Below are 16658 nucleotides of genomic sequence, written 5' to 3'. Positions count from 1 at the left end.
GCGAGCGGAGATGCGACTGCGCATGCGCACCACGCTGAGGCGGCCAGCGGTTTTACGGAGCAGCGTTTACGCCCGCTGGAAAGCACTCCCCAGCGGAGGGTATACGCAGCGCGCGAGCGTGCGTAAGCGCGCGCGGGCGTGTATGGGAAATGCAAGATGGCAGCCGCGAACATGAACGCCGGTAGTTCTGCATCACGGAGGAAGGAAACTAAGGAGAGGCCCTACCCCCTCCGCGCGCTAGGAGAAAAGTGTGGCGGAAATGACGTATAGGTTCTCGTTTCTTTTGCTGCTTTTTTATTTTTTTTGCTGCAGGGCCACGCCTTTTGGGCCACAATGGCGGCGTTGTTCTGATTTTTTGAGCGCGCACACGTGTTGCTCTGGTAGGTTTCGTGCCGTGGCAAAGGCGCTGTGTGGGCGGGTTTGCGTTAGTCACCGTGTCTTGTTGCGCTGTGTTACCTGCACCGTGCTCTGCCGGATGTTGCGCGAGCGCGCGCGCTCCGCGTGCGAAACCACGCGCAACGCGGCGTGGTTTCGCGAAAGATGTAAACAAGAGAGGAGGGTGGCACAAAAGGCGGAGCATCGCCATGAGCAACGCTAACTTCCGGCTTCACTTTTGCTTCACAAAGAGTGACGTCAGGGCCTCTCCTTAGTTTCCTTCCTCCGTGTTCTGCATCGACGACGGCGACTGCGGCGCTGACCCGTACATTAGTACTCAGTACATTATTAACAAATAATGTACTGAGAACATCTAATATATCTTTATTCAACATTTCTTGCATAATAAAAGCAAGCGTAATTCAAATTCATTTCTCAGTAACTCCTATTCGGACCACTAGGTGGGGCAGCAGAGCGCCCCGCTCTTTACCCCGCTCGAGCGGGTGAGTGATCCGCCGGGCTAAAATTCTTTTTTCGCGAGCCGCTCCGCTGGCGCAACGGTGGAGACCGCGAGCGGAGCGAAACGTAAACCCGCTGAGCTAAAAGTCTCTATTGTCTTCGCGCTTGTATACTTAACACGTGACAGCACGGCGGCGAAAATGCGCCTGCGACCGCATAATTTGCAATCGCAATAAAATTGCTCGGGTATAACGAGAACGTTGGCTGGCATAAACAGATTTGTCTAGCCTTCGTGCTTGTGGCTTCAAACATTCTAGCGACGTCGTTTATTACGCTTTATATTTTCGAGCGCTCGCGTTTTTCTTTTCTTTTTCATTTTTTTAACACGGCAAGGCAATGTCTCTGCGCAAGTGCACAAACCCTGTGAATGGTTCCGTGTCTACACGAGTATAACCCAATTACCAAAATAACACCAGGGGACTTTTAAATAATAATATTATGACTACAAAGCGAGATCGAGACTTTTATGGGCAGCCATAGTCAAGGGGGTTGTCCTTAAATTCCCGAGGCTGCCCCCCTGAATTACTAACGAAAAAAGAATATCGCGTTATATCCGTGAACATACGGTATTACGCGATATCTCGTTAGAGAAGATCAATTTGCAATGCCGCCAGAGCCGCTTTAAACCATAAGCATCAAGTTTAGGCAAATCCATGCGCCGTCCATCATTACCATGGTGACTGAACAACCGCGCTTGCAGTTCCCTCACACCGGTGTCAGACGGCACACTTTCGATCGCGCTCGAATTTTTTCGATCGCAATCGGCTGCTTCGGACCAGCTGGTGGAGGAAGCCAACCGCAGTTGAGAATTTCAGTCTGAATCGGGCTCGATCGCAATAGAAAGTGCGCGCCCACAGACAGCGCTGTTTTGACACTCTTAAAAGGCCCTCCACCAGGTCTGGTTATTTTGAGCTGACAAGCGCGGAGCATACAACGCGCGATAACGATAGTGTCAGCAAAGTATTACATCGCCACGCGCCGCGGAAAGACCTGAAATTTCAAACCGAACGCCGTTTTCCCTCTCCCTCGCGGCCGCCACGCTCCAAGCCGGAGCATGACGTACACGTGCTGGTGCGCCTTCGTACACGTGGTCGTGCTGTGACGTCGCTCGTGGTGACACGTGACTTCGAGAATTTTTCAAGGCAACATCTGTTATTTGCGTAATGTGTTGCTTGAATAGACGAATTAAAGCTTACATAAATAATAAAACACACAAACCGAATGCCGGCATGTTTTCGTTTTACTTCGCACCGCAGCAAGAGAGATGTACTTCCGATTTGGTCTGCTTGTTCCCACGTCGTGCAGTCGCGCGCGCAGACACCGAAGCTATGCCATTTTCTACCGTGTTCCAGCGCGTGATCATGCTCTGCGATCCGCTTGTTCTGCCACAGTATTCGTGTAGCACTGACTTATACCGCTAGTCAGGCGTGCCCAGCGCGCAAAGTCACGTGTTGCGCGAAACGAGACAATCGCAACAGCTCGCACGCGACGCCGTCAGCGAAAGTGCGCCGCGCCGCAAGAAAGGGAGAAGGGAAAAAAAATGAAGGCGGGGCCCGTGACGTATGCGTGACGCGATCATCGAGGTCTGGCAAGCGAGAACGCAGGGAAGGAATTTCGCTTGCGGAGGCTAGACGGGGCGAATGGAGAGAGTGTCTCGCTTGGCAGTGGAGCCCGCCTGCTGAAATCATGGGTTCGCGGCACTCAGATATTTCCATCTCGGCTATTAATGAGCCGATTTGCAAAATTCTTGCGGCAGCACGTTCCCTACAGGACACGTAACAATTTCCAGCGTGTAACCGAAGTTTGCCGTGCCGCCTTTTGAGGGGCCCCTTTAACGCCAAAGTTTAATCTGGCAATTTTCGCGCAGGAAACTCAAGGCGAAGAGGGCTGCAACACGGAGACTGCTACGAAAGGCGGCGGGGTAACGCTTACGGCGACACAGACTGTCAGAGGCACGATGGGGTCAATGTCCGATCGCGAACCCCGGGATCGACATGTGGATGGAAACCTGAGCTTCGTCCGCGTACACATGAACTCTACATGACGCCTGCGCGTCCAGTCAGAAGTCGAGCTGATCCGACCCGACCCGACGGCGTTAACGTGCATCCTGTCAAGCAGGTTGAAAGAATTCGCCCCGACCCAAACTCGGAAGTGAACAGTGTCGGTATCCGGGATCGGGTTGAACAGAACACTTCGCCAAAGTAACGCATCAAGCGAACTGTGGTATTTCGCGTTGACAAAGTAGCTTTCATTTACTTACTTAGTCTATTTCTTGCCACATTGTGCATTATGCAAAGTTTCCTTCGTCCAGGTCTACATCCTCTCTCCCTGTCCATTTCCTCCTCTCCCTCAACCCCTCCATCAACGCTGCTGACCAACGTCCAGGTGTCAGCTGATGTGGTTAGATATTTGCAGTGCCATCAGCAGCAATTTCCTTACTGCCCACCATGCCTGCTTAGTGGCTTTGGCGTCCAAACCCTTAGCCTCATTTCGATAGGGGCGAAATGCAGGTGGTCAAAATTAATTCGGTGTCCCCCCCCCCTTTAGAGCGTGCCTTATAACTATCGATCATGGTTTTGTCACGTAAAACCTCAGAATTACTACTACTACTACTATTTCGCTAGTGTTTACATAAACCCGACCACCGGTTTGCAGCCCGACAAGTTACACGAGCCTACCCTTTATCGGATTTATGTAAGCGTACCTTTAGTTGGAAGCAAGGGATGCCTTCAATCCGAGTTCAGGCCAAAGAAACGCGACCGTCGTAAACTTGACACCTCGCAACAGACAGCACTCAAATTGACCTGAGATATCCTCGTCAACTGATTAAGAATGATGAACAATAAAGACTGCACATCGAAAAAAAAAACCTAACGAATAAAAAGTTGCAGGGAAAAAAAGGTGAGGCAGGACGTCCCACTCAAGGTGCTGCAAAACGAAGGCACGACGCACGCGCGGAGAGAGGTCAGGCACGCGAACAAACGCGATAAAAGAGAGACGACAAAAGAAAAAAAGAAGAGATGAAAGAAAAGGAAAAAAAGGGAAGAAAGAAACAAGATGGTGGGAAGTGGGCGAACGCACTTTGCTACCAAAGGAGCAACGGCGGCGAAACGCAGCAAGACAAGAAAGAAAGAAAAGAACAAACGGGATAGAAGAGAAGAAAGCTCGCTACGGCCGACGCGCGAACGACTGGAAACAACACCGCACAACACGAAAAACAAAAAAAGGACAAAGAATCGGAGTAACGAACGCAGAGCAGAGAAAGAAAGAAGTGGGATCGCTCGGCGCGAAGGAACAGTGCTGCTCTCTCTCTCTCTCTCTCTGCCTTCCACATCGCACCCTCGGCTTCTGTCACGCCATCCCATTTCCCTCGAGCCTTCCTCGCGCACCTCTCTCTCTCTCTCTTTTTCGGACAACACTCGTGTTGCTTCGAGTGTGACGGGTGGCCGTGAATTGCTCTCGCTTTCGAGCAGTGCAGCCAGAGCCTCCCTTTCTTTTTCTTCTTCTGTCGTCGTTCTTTCATCTCTATCGCTTCTTCCTTTGTCGTTTACCTTTGACGCTGCCTGTTCTTCGGTCTCTCTCTTTCTCTATCGCTTCCCGTTCCCATCGTTTTTTCTTACCTTCAACTTTGTATTCGGCGGTGGAGCGTCGTGCCCACCTCGCGTCGAGCGTTGACGCGGAAGAGGCGCAAGCACAAGTGGAGAGAGAGAGAGATGGGAAGAGGACGGGGCAGGAATGAGGAAAAAAAATGAACGCGATACACACCAAAGGTGCGAGAGAGGCGCAAATGGGCAGGAAGCGCGTGCCCAAATTACACACATCACGCGACGTGAAACCGCCTTGTATACTACATAACCACGGCCGTCGACGCCAGCGCCACCTCGAACCGCCACTGAATCGGTACAACACACGGCACACTCACTGTTTACATCGGCGCAGGGCTTAGCGCTGGGCTTACCGCTGGAGCAGGGAGGATGGGCGTACATTTCGCTTGCTCATATTCTTTCCATTCTTTCTTTCTTTATTTATTTTCTTTCTGCGTTGTTGATTCATTATTCCATTACCCTCCTCTATTTCTTTCATGTTTACGTTTGACGTAGTTTCTTCAACTTCCTTGATTCGTCCCTTTGTTGTATATGCTTATTTCCTTTCCTTATTCACTCACATGTCTCTCTTGCTCTTCGAAGTTGATTCGTTTACCCTTCATTCAATCTTTGTTCCTGTGTCAACAGTCTTTCGATTCTTTCTTTCATCCATCTTGCTTCCCTTCCACTGTCCGCTTTCGATTTATTAATCCTTTCTTTCCCCCGCTCTTTACCAATTCATTGTTTTCTTCCAGTCGTGCATTCTTGCCTTCCTTACTTCTGCTTATTCATAACGGGGGTATTCATTTAGGGCATAGCTCTGATTTTGTTTATCCTTTTCGTTATTATTATTTCTTACTCGAGGGACTTGGGAGAATCGCGATCAGGTCGTCCAACTGGCTCCCCATCGAATTGCCACTATTCGTAAATACGAGCATTTTCCGAATTGTTTTCGAATATCTCAAGTAGCCGACGGTGCGCGATCAGGTATAAAAACTGGATCAATTAGTGCGATAAATTTCATCCCAGCAGCCAGAGATAAAACACGAAAGGTTACGCACAGGAGCACGTTATACGTCAATCACGGGGCGAGACTTTACCGACGTACTAAACCGTTACGATTCGTACTTAGCTACGCGAGCAATCTCCTTGTTTGTTCGCAGCACTTTATTTGCGCTTTTAAAGGAACAACGGTTCGCAACGTGCAATGCAATGACAGAAACTTGCTAATGTCGTGAATACACTATGAACATTGCTTTATGTTAATGACGATAACGGTTGTTCACTATACGAAACGTATTCGAGAAGTACTCAATAATTCTCTTCGCTTCGCTAATGACACTATTCGATTCGAATCGGTCTGGAAAGACTACCATTCTCATACCCATTATTACCATAAACGTCCTCGCGCCTAATGAAGTCGCTTTGCACGTGGAACAACACGACGCTGCGGCTAAAGCAGTTCAGATTAGTTGATAGCCCGCCTCCTGAAGGACGACAGCACAGGCGTATAATGCAGGAGGAGGAGGAAGAGGAGGAGGAAGAAGAGGAGGGGGAGGAGGAGGCGCACTAGTGGCCCAAGAAACTGCCTTTTGGAAAGGAGGCGATAGCGTACGATGTCGCCGCCGCACCAAGGCCACATATTGCACCCTTGACATTAACAGCTGCCCTTATACTGCAGACGGGCGGAGGCGCTGCATCACAGAATGTCCCTTCCAAGATGTCCTGTGCACCGTGGCCTCCGCGATCGTGCACATCTCGGAGACAATGTACGCGCCATAGAGGTTCCGCGGTATCGCTCAAAGCACTACTTTACATCACTATCAGCGGGGGACGGTTAAAGTTCCTTTAAATTTCCTTGAAAACGATCGACTTACGCAAGTCACAAAGCCGGTTTGAAGTTTCTATAGTAATTCCATTAAAATAGCTTTTTTTTTCTTCTTTAAGCGCTGACAAGTGAGTTACTCAAGTGTATAGCGGTGAACTTCGACAAAACGCCGAAGGGGGCAATGTCAAATTTGCGCGTACGTAACCTTTCGGCTAGGAGATTTGTCTTCGACTTTTCTTCTGTCGGGCGAAGACAAGCCCCTTTTTCTCGAAACGTTGTCTCCAGGTTTTTAAGGCGCCCCTCGTCCATCCAGTGTCGAACGCCTTGAAGTCCCTATCATCCCGTACACCGCATAAGTGCGTCCTTCTTTTTTCTTTTTTTTTGCTTTGAGTATTTTTTGTCGCACTACTTTATGCTGCGGGGACCGCACTGGTTATGGAGAGTCGCATGATAAGGCAGAGACACGGTGATATAATCCGCGGTCGACAGCGACTGTCTACGGAGAAGAGGCGGCTCAAATGCAAAGTGACGTTTGCTGCCTTCGAACCATCTTTCCGAGTGGCTTCTCCAGCTAGACGATAAAGCTCTTGTTTGCCCAAGTTTTCTTGATTATTTTCTTGGCTCTTGAGCATAGCATCTTCATCGCTTTATGCATACGGTGCTGAAAGTAACATTGCCCTTGCGTTCCCTGCACTTTTTTCACGCAGAGAGAGAGAGAGAGAGACTGGATTAGATTCACGACATCATGCTCGTCTGCCACGGTGTATCACGGCTCGGTCTCAAAAGTTTTCGAAGTGGCCGTGGCTATCGCGCCGTTGAAATTAAATCCAGCTTTTCTAGCTTTATTCCCGCCTGTGTAACACAGTGCACAACACTGTTACGTTGGCCGCATACACGAAAGTCGCAAATATCAAACAATGTAAGGAACTATCGAGTTTTTTTTTTCTTTTCATATTCCGCGACCCATGATCTTTCCGAGCCATTTGTGCATGCTCTCTCTCTCTCTCTCTTTACCTCCCACTCCCCCTCTCCCCAGCGTAGGGTAGCAAACCGGATCTTCCCCTCTGATTAACCTCCCCGCCTTTGTCCCTTCCTCTGTCTCTCTCCATCTCTCTCTCTCTCTCTCACACACACACACACAGAGAGAGAGAGAGAGAGAGAGATGGTTTTCGCCCCAGGTACGCGCACATACGTACGCACGGCAGTAACAAAACGCTGCGACACTCGGAGTACACGCTGACCTTGCGTTCGTTCACAGGTGGCGGGAAAGGATACATTGCGAATGAGAGAGAGGGAGAGAAACAATACTTCCAGCGGGTGAGAAGACACTGCGCGTCGTATACGTACGCATACATACAGACAGAGACGCACACGCGCACAGAGCCGGCGGGTATAGCGTATTCACACACACACACAACGCCGCGAAATCGCCGCGGCCACATTCGGACAGAGTGGAGGTCAAACTGCTCCGCACTCACTCGAAGGAGGACAATGCACGCGCGAAAATATGGGTCACGGCTGAAAATGCGCCGGCGAAGAGTGCGCCGCCGCGTAGCCTTTCCCTTTTTTTTTTTTTTAAAGCCACGAAGGATGCGACGCTCTCTCAACTTTTTCAAAGCGAAGCTTTCATTGCGAACTCCCCCCCCCTGCCCCCCCCCCCCCCGGATATATTCCTGACTGTGGCTGTCGGATGCCGCTGTCCTGCCGAATTATCTTGCCGCTGTCCTGCCGAATTATCGATTACTTGATTGCTTCTTTTAATCACGCGAAGAACCACCAGGTATACACAAAACGTGCTCAACGCTTATCCGCGCCACTTTCGCGCTTTCGTTTAAATTTTAAAGCGGCTAGCATTCTCAGGATACACTTCACGCACTTTCGCGGTAGTAACCCATTCGTCTACCTTATATACATCTAGGTGTCTATTAAAAGCCTTGCGCGCCACGCGCGAACTTTGCGGCATCACCCCTAGATGGCGATGTCTGCCCAGACGGAAGCACGAGTAAGGAGGAGCACTGATGCACACACACTGCTTCAGTGCTGATCGCATTAACGTCGACATTCATTGTAAGACGAGTACTGCCGGTTACTTCTCACTCTTCTTCTTCTTCTCTCTCTCTCTCCTTTCTTTTTCTTGATTTCTCCCTTCTTTCTTTCTTTTTTGTACGACTGCACATTCTCAGACACACTGATCTGGCTTGGAACTCTGTAGTGCTCAGCCGTACAAACGGTACACTTCTCACAGGCAGCGCAGCCCCAAAGGCGATGGGAGAGCGACAACGCATTCCAAGTCACCGCTACGTGGCGGCGCACCAGGAATGGTTATGCGCGCGAGTGCAGGAAGTTATAGGAATGCGGAGCAGGCTTTGTAAAAAAAAGGACGAGCTAGGTACAGAGACTGAACAAACATAACAAAAAGACTCGGAGCTCGTCGCGCGCATCGCAATTCACATGCAAACGCGGCACACGGTTTCTGCTCGCTTTCCACATCGCGGATGGGTGAGCCGCTCGCTACATAACGTGGCGCGCGCAGGTTGTGCCAGGTAAAGAAGGACGCAGGGCAAGGCTGAACGCAAGGAACGATAATAAAGAACGCGATTAGGCGCGCAGTTTTGAGAAACGGCTCCAGAATTATTCAGACGGCAACGGAAGGTTACTAAGCAAAACGGGAAAAACGAAAGAGAAAAACCGGTCTCGGAGGCATAATCTGACGCGGCGGTAATTAAGGAGATATTCCGCCGCCGGCAAAAGCCGCAACTGGCTTCTCTGCTACGAGATAAGGTTGGATGGAACAGCGTTTGCAGCTGAAGCCGTAGCACGAGGTCGCACGTTCGACAACCGCGCGCTGCGAGGAGGAAGCATCTGGATGGACCTGCGACCGCGTTGCTTAAGTTTGTGGCTACGGCTTGTACGCTGCCGACGACGATGATGAAGGGTTCGATTCCCAGCCGCATTTCGATTGGGAAGAAATTCGAAAAAACGCTCGCGCGCTCACATTTACAGGGGCACGTCAAAGAAACTCCCCAGGTGGTCACAATTAATCCCCGAGGAGCCCACCGCCCACACTGTGACCCGCATAAACCCAACACACACCGTGCGTCGTTTTCCGGACGTTGAAAATCAGAATAATTTAACGTGATCAAGATGGGCATCAAAAGAACAAAATACTCGGGCGTGTCCCGATTCGGGCGCACACTTGCGAGACACAAGCTCAAGTTTCAAACGGTGCCTTTACTCGTCCCCTTGTGCGGGCACCATGGCAAGAGGAAGTTCGCGAGCACGTCCTGTTTCGATAGATATCGTGCAGTCGTCGGCAACTTCACGTTCACCCCATTACCGTCGGCTCGCCAACGGAGGATGACGTCATTCAAACCCCCCCCCCCCCCCCCCCCCCCCATCCGCCTCAGATGAGACTAGAGTCCGAGCGCGTTCATCTGAAATCAGCACGAGTTCTCATTTTCGCGAAGTAGATGCGTTAGCCTCCGAGATCGTTTAGACTCAATAGGGTGTGAACGTGGGCGCTTTGGTAATACGTTTTTAACTTCATAAAGCGCGTTAACGACGGGACTTTGAAGAAAGAAAGAGGAAAAAGCGCGGTGCTTGTCTTACATTTATCTTCGTCTAAGGCGCATCGGTAAAGCTCCTTAGTAGGTTAATATCATTTAGACCATCTCTCAAGAGAAAAGTGTATAACAGCTGTGTCTTACCAGTAAACTACGGGGCAGAAACGTGGAAGCTTACGAAAAGGGTTCTACTTAAATTGAGGACAACGCAACGAGCTATGGAAAGAAGAATGATGGATGTAACGTTAAGGGATAAGAAAAGAGCAGATTGGGTGAGGGAACAAACGCGAGTTAATGATATCTTAGTGGAAATCAAGAAAAAGAAATGGACATGGGCAGGACATTAATGAGGAGGGAAGATAACCGGTGTACATTAAGGGTTATGGACTGGATTACAAGAGAACGGGAGCGTAGCAGGGGGCGGCAGAAAGTTAGGTGGACGGATGAGATTAAGAAGTTTGCAGGGACAACATGGCCACAATTAGCACATGAGCGGGGTAGATGGAGAAGTATGGGAGAGGCCTTTAGCCTGCAGTGGGCGTAGCCAGGCTGATGATGATGATATTGATGATGAACCGCGTTATGGCAGCAGTGTCCTGGCCTCCTCTAGCCCACCCCCTCCCACACAAAAGAAAAAGAGAAAAGCTCCGGGTCACTCGTTTCTGACATGCACCCAAGCTTGCAAATAAAGTAGTTTTGTCCTCCTAATCATGTTCCGGATGTTATCAAAAAATAATTCGTCGATGTATGCGCCAATTTGATCGAGTAATTGATACATCAAAGGTACCTAAGCTTTGATAAACTCGTTCTCCCAGCCTTAAGGCAAGAACTGTCCGACCGGTGGCTGTTCCTGGCGGCGATTCATCCCCACCGACGCGTTACGCTACTACACTGCGCCTAAAAGAGGCCACGCAAGCGTCGCAACGGCTGTCGCTTGGCCGCGGCTTCTGATTGGCCAGCCAACGCGCACGCGTCACAAGTAACACACGCAGCGAAAGCAAGGCGTCGCTGCGAGCGCCAGTTCGTCGCGAGAGCGTTAAGTATAAACCCCATGCAAGCGATCTTGCACGCGACAGCGACAAGCGACGCCATGGAGATAGCTTTCGTGTTCGCTCGTGGCCTATAAGTCGTACCCCGTGGGCGCGATGACTTCGAGCGACGTCTCCCCGGTGTTGCCGGTATGAGGGCAGCAATGTAGGCGCCGAAACTAGCGTGACGCGTGCTTTACTCGTTGAAGTTGATGTATTTTAATGTAAAAAGCGGCATAAAATATTTCTGACGTATTTCTGTAGCAGGTTCTTATCCTTGGAAGCATAAAAATTAAATTGTTTGCTCCTTCCATGCGATAATCGGTAGTACTTCAGTAACGTACATCCATGGTACATCCAGTTCCGGCTTGGCGCTATAGGCGAGTCGCTCGGAGCACTTCCGGGCGACGAGCGACGAATTCTAGATTTCCAGAACCGAGCGGTCCAGCGACAAGACCTAGCGACCTGTTCAAGCGACGGCCCGATCCGTCGCTCGTCGCTGTCGCAGACAAAATCGCTCTCATGGGGGTTTATGGCTCATTCACACCGGCGACTTGAGGAGGTCGCGCGACCATTTGCGACTCGCGATCAAAAAGCGACCGTGGGCGAATCCCGGAGATTACCGTTCTCAGCGAGAACTCTCGGAATCTACGCGGAATTCGCCGCGACGCGGGAGGAGGCCGGATGCGGACACGTGAAAGATCACTTCCGGTGCGCCGATGATTGGTTTATCAGTTTCGCGACCACGGTCGCGCGACTGGAAAATCGCGCAGAGAGCGGCGACTGGCCCAAAATGGTCGCTTTTCGAGCAAAGCGACCGTTTGCGACCAACGTGGTCGCGCGACCACTGTCAGTCACCGGTGTGAATGAGCCCTCAGCCTTTGCCGGCCGATGCGGGCTCGCTGGCTGAAAATGCCACGACGGCTGGCACCGAGGGACGGCTCACGTAACAACGCGAATGTCTCGCAACGGACGTTCAATTTATGCAAGGTTTCCAACGTCCCCTTCGCCCTACCGCCTCTATAAGCACGAGTTGCTTAAAAAATAAGAGAGAGAGAGAGAGAGAGAATTCCGCAACGATTGCGCAAAGATATGCGCAACGTCAAATGCGCGAGCCGCGAATATCATTCTTTTTTTTCTGTTTTAAGCCATTTTTGTACCAATTCCGCACAAAAACTGTCACACGAAAAAAAAAAAAGAATATCTAGATAAAAGACGAGGTAGCGCAGCATATATATAGTGATGGATGCGACTTTCTCCAAAAGCGATTCAGTGGAATTTCGGCTATCCGCGGATTCAGCTCGTGCTTGTGTAAAGGAGCCGATGACAGCTTCGCCGAAACTGAACACGAAACACATTGTTTCCCAGAACGTCGTATCTTGTGGTTACAGTGTTCCATGCATAATACCCAAACGCACTATTCGTACATATGCTAACCTGTCAGCTTTCAAATTCGCGGACACATCGAAAAAAAAAAGTGTGGGAGTGGGGGGGGGGGGGGGGGGGTGGTAGCACGCATCTTTCTTTTTAAAGAAAACCTTGTTCTCAGTACACGTGTTCTTGTGGGCTACACACACACACTTTATCAACGACGCATTACCTTTAAGCGCGCCACAAAAGCAGCAGAAAACCTGGCACAACAGGAACTGACGACATAAGAGTTTCATACAAATACTACTAGGGAGAACTGGGGAGGGGGGCTAGCACGCATTTTTTTTTTAGGAGAAGCTTGTTCTCAGTACACGTATTCTTGTGGACTACACACACACTTTCTCAACGATGCATTACCTTTAAGCGCGCCACAAAAGCTGCAGCAAACTTGGCACAAAAGGGACTGACGACATTAAGAGTTTCATACAATTACTACTAGGGGGAACCGTGGCGCTAGTGTCTGTGGGAGCTGCGAGCAGGTGCAGTTCTGCCAACGTGGGGATGATGGGTGTAGTGCGTGGAATTGCCTAAATTTCGTCCTTCGGGGTTTTTAAGTGGCTTCGCGACTTTTGCAAGGTGATCGTTCGCAATAAAGAACTGCGTTATAATAATCAAACATTACTAAAGTTGTCCGACGGCAGGTTTCGAACACAGGACCTCTAGCACAGAAAGAAGCCCGACATTCAAACCCATTACGCGACGGGCGCAACAGACAACCGGAACCACAGCAACTAGCTACGCTTTTGCGTGCTCGCAGTGTCTCATTAACTTCCGTAAACCGACGTACGACGCAAATATACTTCGCCGCGAAGACCTGCTAGTGCGTGCTGCTGCCGAAAATTGAACTCCTATGGAGAGAGAGAGAGAGAGAGAGAGATGGGGGAGGGAGGGAAGGAAAGGCAGGGAGGTTAACCAGTTGAGTCCAGTTTGCTACCCTACACGTGGGGAGGGGGAGTGAAAGAAAGAGAGGATAACATGAGTCTATATCGCACTTTCGCATGCACTAAGTTAGGTGCAGGATGTCTACAGTCGGGCGCTCAAGTCTATTGCCTTCAGGTGGTGAAGAAGCGCTCGAATTGCTTTCCGGGCTAACGAACTATGAAGCCAGGCTCCCAACATCGTTGCTTCTGTGAATGGCTCCTACGGAGCCACTCCTCTCCAGCTTACGCTGCGACTGCGGTGCGTGTGCCCAACACCTCCTAGACAAGTTCTCTAGAGGGTGTTGGTGTGCCGCGCAATCACGTGACCTTGCTGTCACGTGACCAAAGCGGCGACTTTGCTGTCGCCGCTTTGGCCTGCTTCGAGCGCTTGCCCGTAGAAACTTGATCGAAACAAGGGACGTCTGCTCAGACGGTAGCCTTCGGCGATCGTCACTTTGGAGTGCAGGCTTGTACTGGCTGGTTGAGCAAAACCGGACCGAGCCGAATGACTGTTTGAGCGCTACGTCACGCGAAGGCGATAGTGGCGCCGAAAGTGATGAACCGAGAATGCGTACCCAAGTCTGTATGACCCCCGTGCGGTCCTTACTTTTAAAGAAAGGTTCGATAGGCAAAGCGACCAACAAAATTTTTTCGCGAACATAATGTAATTTTCGCGATACTTGACGCAACATTCGTAAAAATTGTAATGGTGAGCCCGATATATATATATATCGGGGTTTTACATGCCACAACAACGGTCTGATTATGAGGCACGCCGTAGTGGGGGACTCGGGATTATTTTGATCACCTGGGGTTCTTTAAAGTGCACCCAAATCCCAGTAAACGGGTACTTTTGCATTTCGCGCCCATCGAAATACGGCCACCGTGGCCGGGATTTGGTCTCGCGCCGAGCTCGAATTCCTAAACTTTACGGCGGAAAAGTTTCGGAGAGTTGGGTGTATACGCAGTGTGCAAAACTTTCTTTTGCGACATGTGTACCGGGGGACATTATTTGCATGACGCCAGATGATGTGCGCACACCCCGTAAATTTCTCTCTCTCTCTCTCTCTCTATATATATATATATATATAAATTCTTTCATCATGTATTTTCATCGTACGAAGAATGCTCCCTTCCCGAGACCACCTCAGCACAGAGGGGGGAGTTGACACTGTTAACAGAAACACTTGAATGCAGAGCATGCCCTCATTCTCCTCTCTCGCAAGAGCACAGTCACCCAGATTTGCAGCAGGTAACCTGTGCTGGTTGGCAGGTCTGTGCAGTGCACTGACGTTGCTGCCACAGCCACTTGCAAACTAAAGCGCGAGCAAAGCACTCAAGTGTTCCCTTTAACAGTCGACCGCACTGTATATGCACACAATGTTGCGCTCTGCCTTCAACTTTTTTTTTTTCGTATAACACGGAAGCTATTTATGTAAACTATTCTAGCCGGATTCATAAAGCAAAGATACACCGCGGCAGACTGCACGGACGTGATTTAGTCACATTCACCGTGCACGATGTTACAATGCGATACTCGCGAGATGCCAACGCGAGATTAGAACACGTTGACGAGACGCTATTGAAACGTCGTGACGTATAAGTGCAGATCAAAGCGCCGAAAAGTGCGGGAAGAAAAAAATTAATGTTTAATTTAATTAATATAATTCAGCGCTCTGTCCTTTCCTACCTTTAGAACTGGGCTCAAATCAAGCCCATCTCCTGCATGAAATAAACTCATTTGTCTATAGTTAGGGGAAACGGATGGGTATGTACAGACACGTACTACAGTCATTGTGTTCGTTAACTTCTTGTCTATTGCGACTTATCGATTGCTCGATTTTTTTTTCTTGTAATGTCCGTCCCAGAGGCATGCCGCAAACAAAACAAAACAAAAATGGCATACGGGTGCGTTTTCCGTGCCACGAAACCTATACCATCAGCAGAGGGCAGGACAACGCTGCGACAGAGAGAAAAAGAGAGAGAGGGAGAGATAGAGAGGGAGAACACATACGCTTCCGCTAAAGACAGATGCATCACTCGCACTCGCCCAAGGACAATAATCTCCGTGGCTTGCAGATGGCAAGAACGCTTAGCCCCCCCCCCCCCCCCCCCCCCACCTTTCTCAACCACCGGACTTCCAACACACACACACACACACACACACACACACACACACACACACACACACACACACACACACACACACACACACACACACACGCACGCACGCACGCACGCACGCAACGACCAAATCTACCAGCGGAATGCGCGGAGAACGGGTGGTTAACATGCCAAGGACGATAGGTCAAGTCGATGGGCTTCTCGTGTTATGCCCAGGAAGCGACACTCGAGGAGAACGTTCAGAATACAGTGAGTGACCGAGTGTTAACTTCGTGATCGGAGACGATAAATATTCATTCCTTCAGACTCCCTTCAGCCCGCCTACTGCAGTACTCTCATCTGGCATATATATACACGCATAGGGATTAACAACGCCGACGAGGATACTCGGAAGACTCTCGTGAGAAACTATAGAAATATAGAAAGGGTAATAAGAACTAGAAACTCCTTTTCTTCGTGAAAAAAAAAAAAAGTAAAAAGAAGCGATAACACGAAACGCCGGGCGTAAATAATAATCCCCCCTCGTTTTTTTTTTTTTCTTTTCGTACAGGTAACTTCGACGCGTATCCCTCCCCCCTCTTTTAACCCCCTGGCTGTAGTCGACCAGACAGGGTTGAATACCCTAAAGTCGTTTTTTTACTCTCTCTCTGAAATGCCAGTTGCATATGCCGAGCGACTTTCGTCCACATTCTGGTGGTCCCTATTTTATATTTACACCGCCACAAGGACCGCCTTTTCCGAGCCCGCTAAACATCCGTCGGCGGCATAAACGGACTATACTACTCTCATCCTATGTATAGACCACAAAGAGAGAGAGAGAGTATGTTGCTATATGGAATAAATTTCAGAACAAGAAAAAAAAGTTACACAGTTGCAAAAAAAAAAAAAAAGTTTTCTCCGAGAGAACTGGTTGCATGACGTCGAGTTGGCCAACGTCCGCATTATACATTACCTATGGCGCCACCCCCCACCCAATATACACACGCGCAAACTTTTCTTTCTCTTTTCTTGAAACCTTGAAACCTCAACCATCTTTTGCTGTAAACGCTCAACGCAGTTCAGCAAGCCGCCCGAGTTGACGACGGTCAATGCGAAGGAAAAAAAAACGCAACAATGGTCAGGAGTTATACCCTCGAAACGATGAAAAGAACAGGAGAAAAAAATGAAAACAAAGTGACGCAAAGATTACCGCGAGCCTTCTAAAGGACAGCCCACAGGAACGGGGCCCGGAGACGGAGAGAGAGCGAGATAGGGAGGGGGTGAAGGCTGATCTCTTAGCAGGGCGA

The 16658-nt window shown here is 49.8% G+C and overlaps 2 long non-coding RNA genes across 2 annotated transcripts in view; one reads left to right on the top strand and one right to left on the bottom strand.

Annotated features, from left to right (window-relative positions):
• The window catches only part of LOC129383887 (uncharacterized), a 161484-nt gene that overhangs the window by 110728 nt on the left and 34098 nt on the right, over positions 1-16658 (bottom strand). The window lies entirely within an intron of this gene.
• Positions 3244-5662, top strand: LOC140213297 (uncharacterized). The gene is made up of 2 exons (XR_011890298.1): positions 3244-3422; positions 3616-5662. It is a non-coding gene; the product is annotated as an uncharacterized lncRNA (long non-coding RNA).

Source organism: Dermacentor andersoni, chromosome 9 (assembly GCF_023375885.2).
Source record: "Dermacentor andersoni chromosome 9, qqDerAnde1_hic_scaffold, whole genome shotgun sequence".
Taxonomy (NCBI): domain Eukaryota; kingdom Metazoa; phylum Arthropoda; class Arachnida; order Ixodida; family Ixodidae; genus Dermacentor; species Dermacentor andersoni.
This window is presented reverse-complemented; position numbering and strand designations above follow the sequence as displayed.